Source organism: Trichomycterus rosablanca, chromosome 22 (assembly GCF_030014385.1).
Source record: "Trichomycterus rosablanca isolate fTriRos1 chromosome 22, fTriRos1.hap1, whole genome shotgun sequence".
Classification (NCBI taxonomy): Eukaryota; Metazoa; Chordata; class Actinopteri; order Siluriformes; family Trichomycteridae; genus Trichomycterus; species Trichomycterus rosablanca.
Window position 1 is genome coordinate 13,365,518 of NC_086009.1, and position 10,953 is coordinate 13,376,470.

The following is a 10,953-nucleotide window of genomic DNA, read 5'->3' on the forward strand; positions in this document are numbered from 1 at the left end:
GAGAAAGTCTGTGAATGTCCTTGAGTGGCCCAGCCAGAGCCCAGACCTGAATCCAATCGAACATCTGTGGAAGGAACTGAAAAGTTGACTGCTCAACTTCATTTCATTTGTTAATATACCTCCATTTCTGCATTTCAGGCCTGCAACACATTCCAAAAAAGTTGGGACGGGGCAGTAATGACGTGAAAAAAATAATGATCTGATTCCGAACAGGTGATGTCAACAAAGGATTGTAATTATGGTTTGGTAGAAAAGCAGCATCCAGCAAAGGCAAAGATGATCAGAGGATCTCCAGTTTGTGTGAGAAAATGATTAAAATGTTTAAAAACAATGAACCTCAATGAAAGATTGGAAGGGATTTGCATATTTCTCCCTCTACAGTGCATAATATCATTAAACCATTCAAGGAATTGAGAGGAATTTCAGTGCGTAAAGGCCAGGGGCTCAAGCTTAAGCTGAACGCCCGTGATCTTCTAACCCCTCAGACGGCACTGCATCAAGAACCGCCACTCAACAATAGCTGATATAACCACATGGGTGAGGGATTACTTTGGCAAATCTTTGTCAAGCACTACAATACAGAGTTACATGCACAAATGCCACTTAAAACTTTACTGTGCAAAAAGATGCCTTATGTTAACCATGTCCAGTAGCGGCGTCAACTTCTCTGGGCTCTGAGGCATCTATTATGGACCATCACACAGTGGAAACGTGTATTGTGGTCAGATGAATCAGCATTCCAGGTCTTTTTTGGAAAAAAATGGACGCCGTGTGCTCCGGACCAAAGACGAAAAGGACCATCCAGACTGTTATCAGCAACAAGCCAGGGTCTGTCAAGGTATGGGGCTGTGTTAGAGCCCCTGGCAAAGGTCATTTACACTTCTGTGATGGCAGCATTAATGCAGAAAAGTACATTGAGATCTTAGAGCAACATGTGCTGCCTTCAAGACGTCATCTTTTCCAGGGTCGTCCATGCATTTTTCAACAAGACGATGCAAAACCACATGCTGCACACATTACAAAGGCATGACTGCGGAAGAAGAGGGTACGGGTACTGGACTGGCCCCAATACAGAATGTGTGGAGAATTTTGAAAGTAAAAATGTGACGACGACCCCGTACTGTTGCACATCTTAAGACGTGTTTGCAGGAAGAATGGGACAAAATAAAAGCTGAAACACTAAATCACAAAAAAGGAATGGCAACTTTTTTTGAAATGTGTTGCAGGTCTGAAATGCAGGAATTGATGTTTATTAATAAATGAAATGAAGTTGAGCAGACAAAACGTGAAATATCTCAGGTTCATCCTGTCTGCAACGAAATAAAAGTCAAAGTAAAGAAGTGTTTTCCATTCTGTTCCAACTTTTTCTTTCATTGTTAATGAACGCTTTCTTTTATTTTGAATGTAAGCGGTCCATTAAATATGCAACTCGTAAAAGTGTCCAGCAGATGGCGGTATTACATAGCGCTATTTTTATTAAGAGCAGTCAAGTCGATTTCAACTCTTATGCATATGGATAGTGTTTCTAGTGGTAGCTCAGCGGTTAAGGTATTGGACTAGTAATCAGAAGGTTGCCGGTTCAAGACCCATCACCGCCAAGTTGCCACTGTTGGGCCCCTGAGCAAGGCCCTTAACCCTCAAATGTTTCTCATTTACATTTTCTGCATTTTCGGCATTTAGCAGACGCTTTTTATCCAAAGCGACTTACAGTTGTGATAGTATACAATCTGAGCAATTGAGGGTTAAGGGCAGGGCCGGCGCTAGGGGGGGGGGGGGGGCTGAGGGGGGCATTGCCCCCCCAAATTGTGTCTTTGCCCCCCCAAGCACAATGCAAGCAACGGTTATTTTTAAAATTATCTCTGAACCAATCACAAAAATGCATTTTGTTTTACAGTGTGAAGATATTTCCTTGCTTATTCCTGATTGGCTCTTTGAGTCATATAAAAATCGGCAGACTGCCCCAAACAGTTCAGTTCGGCAGTATATGTTCTGTTAGTGTGAGCGAGAGGCAGGTATACTGGTAAACACTTTTTTTTTTACAGAATTAGTATTCTTTTGTTTTCTTTATATTTTAATTTCCCAATAATATAAATATTCTCACTCATTCCTATTTCCACGTTTGAATATTCTCAGTCTGTGTGTAGGTACATTTGTCAGCTTTGACTTAAATTTGTATTAAAGCCTTTCAAGAAATAGAGTTGTTCTATTAGTAATGGCAATTTAATTAAGGGGGCGTATTAAAATGAAATACAATTAGATAATCTTTTTTCTCCATTTACATAATCAACATGTATTTTTTAATCATTGGGTTTTAAGTTTAAGTTCGAAAACATGCATTTTTATTTCTTTACCTCATACATCACTTTAAGCCAGTATCAATAGCTTGGCTGTCATCATTCATGCACAAATCAAGCCTTGAATATATTTCTGGCTTCAAAAACATGACTATCAACATGACTACCCCTCATTAGGTTTTACTGCCCCCCCAAGCAAAGCAGTCCAGAACCGGGGCTGGTTAAGGGTCTTGCTCAAGGGCCCAACAGTGGCAACCTGGCAGAGGTGGGGCTTGAACCGGCAACCTTCTGATTACTAGTCCAGTACCTTAACCGCTAGGCTCGTTTATTGTTCCTCTAATTGTATCTACCTATCTTGTTGCTGGCTGCCCCCTTCTTCTTTTACCTTAAACTCCTCACTTTGTCTCTTCTAATGAATAATAGCTTTAGTTTACAGTAAATCAATGAAGTCTGAGAGAACAAATATCTCGCACCCAGTGATTTAGCAACATCATGCTAGTAATTAGTAAACTTCCTGATGAATCAGTAATTACGTTTTTTATTTGCCTGGTTCAACTGTAGTAATGCTATGGTTTTTCATTACATTTCTGTCACTTGGCAGACGCCTTTATCTAAAGCGCTTACAATAGGTGGGGCGGTCCGGGTCCTTTCTGTGTGGAGTTTGCATGTTCTCCCTGTGTCTGTGTGGGTTTCCTCTGAGTGCTCCGGTTTCCTCCCACAGTCCAAAGACATGCAAGTGAGGTGAGTTGGAGAATCTAATTGGAGACTGTGTTCGATTTAACCTTGTGAACTGATGAATCTGTTGGCCGAGTGAAATTAGAGCAATTGAGCATTAGTGGTCTTGCTCCGAGGTCCAACAGTGGCAACCTGGCGGTGGTAGGGCTTGAACAAGCAACCTTCTTATTGCCCTGACAGCTGTGCTTGTGCATTCATTGTTTGTAAAATTAACTAATTAACATTGTTTGTAAATTAATAATAATAATAATAATACATTTTATTTATATAGCGCTTTTCAAGATACTCAAAGACGCTTTACATAAGACAAATAATCAAAACAAATACATACACCATACAAATCATAGTACAAAATCAAAATAGTACATCAACATCAAGAATAATTAAGATAAAAACAAAGAGAGCAGCATAAGACAGTTCATTAAAAATTAGCTAAATTATGAGAGAGAACAACAAATATAGAACAATTTCTTAAAATTACACAGAAACAGGACAGATTCACATGCAATCAGGAAACTGAAAAACTTTACAAGTTTTAGGATCTAGGACTTCACATTTCTGTTGTGATCTAAGTATAAAAACTATTAAAAAGAATAGCAAAAATAAAAGCATTTATTTCGTGTTGTTACAAGTTAAATGCCACTCTGAATAGATGAGTTTTGAGAAGTGACTTGAATTTGGACAGGTCAGGACAATCTCGTAGGCGTTTGGGGAGAGCATTCCATAAAGATGGAGCAGCTATGGAAAAGGCCCTGTCACCCCAGGTCCGGTGCTTGGTCCTAGAGGGTATGGACAGTAGGTTAGCCTCAGAAGAGCGAAGGCTACGGGAGGGAATGTGCTGATGGAGCAGGTCGGTGAGGTAGGATGGGGCCTGATTATGGAGAGCTTTGTGAGTGAATAGAAGAATTTTGAATTGAATGCGTTGAGCAACGGGAAGCCAATGAAGTTTTTGGAGAACAGGTGTAATATGATCACGGGAGCGAGTATGAGTAAGGAGGATTATTAAATTAATTAAATTATTAATTAAAACTAATGTAGTAAATTCTTTATTGTATCAACATGGTTTAACTACAGGACCTGTGAAGTCAGTTAATAAATATAGGCTGGGTGGATTTGATTTAAATTGAGCCTTTTGTAGTTAAAAACGTAAATATTTAGCCCACATTATTTTACATAATCATATAAACTCAAATTTAAAACTATGTTTAAATTAAAATACACAATGTGTAGTGCTAAAACATAGATCAGACACAAATAGCTTCCACAATTCACATACTATCCATTAGATTACTTTCACAACTAATTACACTTTGCTTTTTATAACTTTTTGCTTTTCATAATGTTACACAATGTGCAGTGTATTTAATAAGTTTAAACACACAAAAAAACTCCTCTAAAAGCAAAACTATAAAAACTTCTAAAGGTAACAATTATTTAAAAGCATATGAAAACTTTAAATTAAACATTATCACAAGTGTTATCTTTATTTTACACCAATGAACTGAGTAAATATTTAAAGTGTGTAGAAATAAGAGCAATCATGTTTAAATAACAAATCTTGTTTTATTTCATATATTAAATAACCTAATATATACAACTATGGTATTTTTAATAATATGAAAGTAAAGAAATAAGATTCAAAACCGTATAATATATCTTATAATTAAACAGTTTTAAATATAAACATCATGCAGATAAAACATTTAAACGTGTTGCATAAGAGTACATGTCTTACAATAAAAATACAACGAATCAAACAAATTATATTAATTTAATGACAACCCCACTTTTTTTAAAGTTAGTACAATGCAAATAAAAATAGAAATCAGGGATTTGTAGACTTATGTACACTTTTCACAATAGATTTGTTTAAAAAGTAAAAAGAAGACATAAATAATGCTTAGTAGCTCTTTTTGTGAATTGCTAATTTAATGTCTGCATGCAAAAACTCATGGTGATACAGGGGTGTTGGTGCCAAAGGCATGGGTAACTAGCAGTACAGTGAAGGTAACATTAATGCTGAGGGGTAAATCATGTCTTTTCAGGAAAATCCCTGCTTGTTTCATCCTTACAATGCCTGCATTTGAGACTTGTCTCCCACTGAAAACGAATGACACATAAGAACACTACAGTTCAAACCTAAAAATGAACCAGTTTAATGCTTTTTGTACTATTTAAATCCTTAACTATTTAATGTATTAAATGTATTTGTTTACAAAATGTTTATTAATTATTTGCATCTTGCAGGTCTGCTTATTATCTCATAATTCAACTTCATAAAGAAAAGCCTTAAGGTATCAACTGTATCTTTATTAACTATTTTCAATTCAATCTGCATTGAGAAAACTGAACTAGTTTACAGTGTTTATGTTCACCTTGTTGTTCATCATTACTGCCACTGTAATGTGTTTTATACTTTAATGGGACTTTATAATATTATCAGTTTACCTTCGGCTATGGACGGTCGGTTATCAGTTAAAATTGCCTAAATTTACATCTCTACATAACACAATTTTAAACATGCCCCTGTCCAGACGTTTTGGAATGTGCTGTAGCTGTTAAATTTACAATGAGTGTCTAAATGTTTGATTTTATTAACATTTTGTTACTGTTTAAACTGTTTTAATTGGGATTGTATATTGGCAAAATATGTTTGGTTTGATTAATTTAAAACATTAAAACCACCTCCTTGTTTCTACACTCACTGTCCATTTTATCAGCTTCACTTACCATATGGAAGCACTAACTGTAGTCCATCTGTTTCTCTGCATGCTTTGTTAGCCCCCTTTCATGCTGTTCTTCAATGGTCAGGACCCCCACAGGATGGATATACTGTATATATATATATATATATATATATATATAGTATACAGTGTGTATATAAAGTATACTCAGTATACTGAGGGTCCCATGGGTACCATTTAACAACCAAAACACCACGAAAGAGCCATACCTCTTAATGTCCATATGTGGCCCAGTCAAAGTCCATACTTAAACTACACTGACCATCTGCTGAGCGACCTACTTGTTTAACTTTTATTATTAGTTATTATAAGTTCTAGAGTTCCTTACTCTGGTAGGCTAACCATTTTGAGCCCTTATGGCAAACGTTAAATGACAAGTTCTAGAGTAAGGAATGTTTACTGAGGAAGCATTTCTGTAAGTTACTCTGGGTAGGAGAATTTGCTAAAGGCTGTAAATATAAATGCTCTCCACCAGTCTCTTACTTTGCTGAGGTGTGACTTTATGCTACATATGGCACAAAAAATCAAGCTACCCGATTTTGTTTAATGTCTTCTTAATTACATTTCAAAGGTTTGCAGTGGGGTTCAGGTCTGGAGATTGGACTGGCAATAACAGGGCCTTGATCTGATGGTTCTCCATCCACACTTTGATTGACATGGCTGTGTGGCATGGATCATTGACTTGCTCAGTTGGGAACCACTGTCAGAAGTAAGCAGGGTTTTTTTCCACTTCATAATTCATGCTTTCTTTACAGAAAAGTTTTGGCCCTGCTGAAGTACCCTGAGACTTCCACCGAATTTTACCCTGGGTAAAAGATACTATGGCTTGTAGGCCTTCCTAGGTCTGTTTCTAATTTTTTTTTTTTTTTTCTAATAAAAACATAAATAATAAGAGAAAATTATGTTACTCCAGTCCTCTAATTCAGTGGTCTTTTGTAAATTTCGACCTTCTTTTTTTGCTTCTCATTGATAAAGGTGTTTTCCCTAGCATTGCAAAATTTCAGCCCAGCATCTAGGAACCTGTTTGCTGTCCTTTTTGTAGGTCACATGATGTCATCCTCAAGTTGTTGAATTTGTTCTTATGAACTATGGTCCCTGTAAAATTAGGGCTGGAAGCAACCTCACACTCACTGTATTTACTGCATGACATTGGCAAATGATCGTCAGGAATCTACATGCAGATATGATTGGTTATTTCTGAGGGGAAGGATGAGCGAGGACGTGCAATGGATTGGCGTCCTGTCCAGGGTGTGTTACTGCATTGTGCCCAGTAATTTTGGGGAAGCCGGAAAAATATGCTGCCATCAAGGATGTCTTTTCCTATGATATCCATGCTTATTTAAAAAAATGTCAGGCCTTATTCTACACATGCTACCACAGTGTGGTTTTGTAGATACAGAATGCATGTGCTTGACCGACCTGCCAGCAGCCCAGATCTTTCTCCTGTTTAAAATGTATGGCACATCATGAAGAGCAGAATCAGACAGTGGAGACCATGGACTGTGCAGAAGCAGCTAAAGTCTTTTAACAACCAGGAATGGGCAATAAATCACTTGTAAAACTGCAACAGTTAGTTTCCTCAGTTCCCAAACAATTAAAATGTGTAATTAATAGGAAAGGGGCAGCACGGTGGTGCAGTGACCTCACAGAAAGAAGGGCCTGGGTTTGATTCCCCAGCTGGACAAACAGGGTCCTTTCTGTGTGAAGTTTGCATGTTCTCACTGTGTCCACCTGGATTTTCTCTGGGTGCTCAATTATCCCCCCACAAGTTCAAAGATCTTGAGTCTGGAGGTGGAAATGGTTTGGAGCTTGGAGCTGGAACCCTATTGTTTTTGTTGTTGCCTGACAGCCTGATTGGCCACAGGGTGGCTATAGGTCCATATCTCCTACCCTGTATAATGTAAAATCAAAGGAACCCTAAGCACATGAACTTAAATAATAAGGTAGCGCAGCGGTAAAACACACACTAAACACCAGAGCTGGGATATTGAATACATCGTATCGAATCTCAGCTCTGCCTGCAGGCTGAGCTGAGCAGCCACATGAACAACCATTGGCCTGTTGTTCAGATAGGGGTGGGATATTTAAAGCCGGATAGGATCTCTCTCATAACTAATGCAATTACGACCTCTGCTGGCTGATTGATGGTGCCTGCTGCCCACATGTCGTTCTCCTCAGTCAGAGCAGGGATCGGCATTGGTGGAGAGGAAGCATGATGCAATCAGGCAATTGGACGCGCTAAAAGGGAGAAAAAGGGGAGAAATGCATAAACTAAAAAAAAATAGAGTGTAAGTGCAGTGCTAGATGGTGCTATAACATGCAAGGTAATGTTACACAAACAAAGATTGTACGATTGACTTAGTGCTTCTGTGTTCTATCCTCCTTCAGAAAAGGAGGACTGCAGCTTGTAATAATTAATAATACTTAAGTTATTTTACTGCTCTTCATAGTCTTTAGGCTATATACATGTCTATGATTAACAAACTAAGAGTTTTCCGACAATAAATTAAGTCAAATGTTTATTGATTGGCTATATTACGTTTTCATTTTTTATCTCAGTGTTGTGTCCAAAGTGTTGCGAAATTTAAAACTAGAACAAGTAAATACATATCAATTTCATAATCCAAAGAATACAAAATATTGTAGCGAAGAGAAAAGGGGGATTGGAAGAAAAAGGCTTATCAGGTAACTGAATTTTGTTCTGACCCGCCTACAGGGTTGCCAGATTTCCGACCCATAATATTTATTTACTTTTTATTTTAGCATATTTGCTAATTATAGTAAAGAATGAATGTATAGGTTTCAGGTGGATATGATTGATGTGCAGCCTGAGCACCATGTGTTTTTATTTATTGTTTACTGTGATGTAGTGGGTAAAATTGATGCCAAGCGGCAGATTAGAGGTTTGACATGTTCTCCACATGTCTGTGTGGGTTTTCCATATATCTTAGTTTCCTTCAGCGCGCAATAGGTGGACTGGCTGCTCTAATCTGCCTGTAGGTGTAAATAAGTGAGTAAATGGGTGAGGCGATGGATTTGGCACCCTGCACATGGTGGCACCGCTGCCTTTGCGCTCAGGGGTTCTGAGTGGTGCCGGACACACTGCGAACCTGATCAGTGGTGATTTGGGACGTGTATATATGCACAGTTCCACCCGAATGACCGTTCAGGTCTGTATGCTTTGCGTGCGCTCACATGATGGTAAAAAGAAGCTCCTCCTTTGAGTTGCAAGAGGGTTTGGGTGATCTGGCAACCCTGCCCGCCTATTAAAACTGCAGTATCTCAAATTGTCCGCTTGGTGGTAGTAGCGTCCGACTTTGTACTTTTACTAAATATTAAAAGCAATTGGATAAAATGAGTTCTTTTTGATTGATTAAATATGCGGCCGTCTTTAAAATTACCATTAAACTTTTATCTTAATCGATCAGAACTTCTGTAATCAATACCAGGGAGGAATATTTAAGTTAAAAAACAATAACAATAATTGGAAACTATCTATTTCCTTAACAGTAAAAAGTCGTTAAAGGTTGTAAACCGTGTAAACCTGTATGTTAATTTTTGCTGTTGACAATAGTTTTGATCAGTCCTGATCATCTTGCACAAATTGGATATAACTTTCCTTTAGGAGCTCAATTAAGCAAAATTCCACGTAGAAATTGGGTGAACTATATTTACGTCATCATAAACACCTTTGTGCTTGCAGAAGTGACGTCACTATCCAGACCTACGTCATCTTTATTTTTTGTCGAGTGCTAAGAATTAAGAAAGGACTCAGTTTTAACTAGAACAAAACATCAGCTTGCAGAGACGCAGACGCAGGGTGCGTTCCAACAACATACCGAGAGGAGGGAATAAGGGTACACACTTCAAAGTGCACTCATCTAACAAAATTCATAAATAGGCAGTTGCTCTACATCCCCTTTCCTTAGCCTAGTACTTAAAGTAACAGAACTATTGTAGTAATGAGTTGCATTTTGACATTTTAAACACATAGAAAAGTTGTTGCAATTTACATACTGCATACTGCATCTGTAGAAGTTGTTTTTACAAAGTTAAGTTATGTACTAAAACTTGCAGTTAAACATATAGTAGAGCAACAGTGTGAATATGAAAGTTTTAAACATATTTTAAAACTTTAAAACGTTGATACACCAACCTGCTGCTGACAAGTTTTTCAGTCAAACATTAAGTCCATTTGACTATTTTAGATAGATGGATGGATGGATGGATGGATGGATGGATGGATGGATGGATGGATGGAAGGATGGAAGGATGGAAGTTTTAAACATATTCTAGAGCAACAGTGTGGATATAAAAGTTTTGACATTACTAAATGTCTGGTTTTGTTTTGAAAACAAAATATAGCATGTAAAAGAATAAGTGTCTTTTAAACTAAATGACTGTGTTGCTCAAAGTTCTAAATGTCCAAATACTTGGGATTGGGACGAACAGTGCGTCCTGAGCGTGTTTTGTAAGGACTGGGACTAATGGGCTCTTCAGTTGACAATTGTGCTGGAGTTGTTTGAGGTGGTTTGTCACTTGTAGCTGGAGTATGTTCTATCAACCTCATAGTTTGTCCATCAGGTTGCTGATAGAACAGTGTATGACGTTGGTTCACTGCAAATGTCCTTTGCATACCCTTGTGGATTTTGCATTCTCACTACTTGTCCTGTAAGCATTGGATTCAGTGGTCTGCTAGACTTATCATAGCTTCTGTGCACTCATCTAACAAAATGCAGTTGCAGTTGCTTTACATTTTTAGTGGAATTTAATTCACTTCTGCACTCTTTAAACACAATAAGAAATGGTTTATGTCTGTATAGGTTTATACACCAACCTGCTGCTGACAAGTTTTTTTATCAAACATAAAGTCCATTTGACTATTTTAGATAGATAGATAGATAGATAGATAGATAGATAGATAGATAGATAGATAGATAGATAGATAGATAGATAGATAGATAGATAGATAGATAGATAGATAGATAAAATCAAAATAACATTAAGAACAAAAATATACAAAACAGTTACAGGTGCAAAAAATAAAATAGAATAAAATAATAATAAAAACAGTACAAATAATAACAATAAAGAAGGTGACATTTACAATAATGAGGTAGTAATAACGTTTGTTTGTTGATCTATCCTGATCAATATTGTACATAAGTGACGTGGTCACA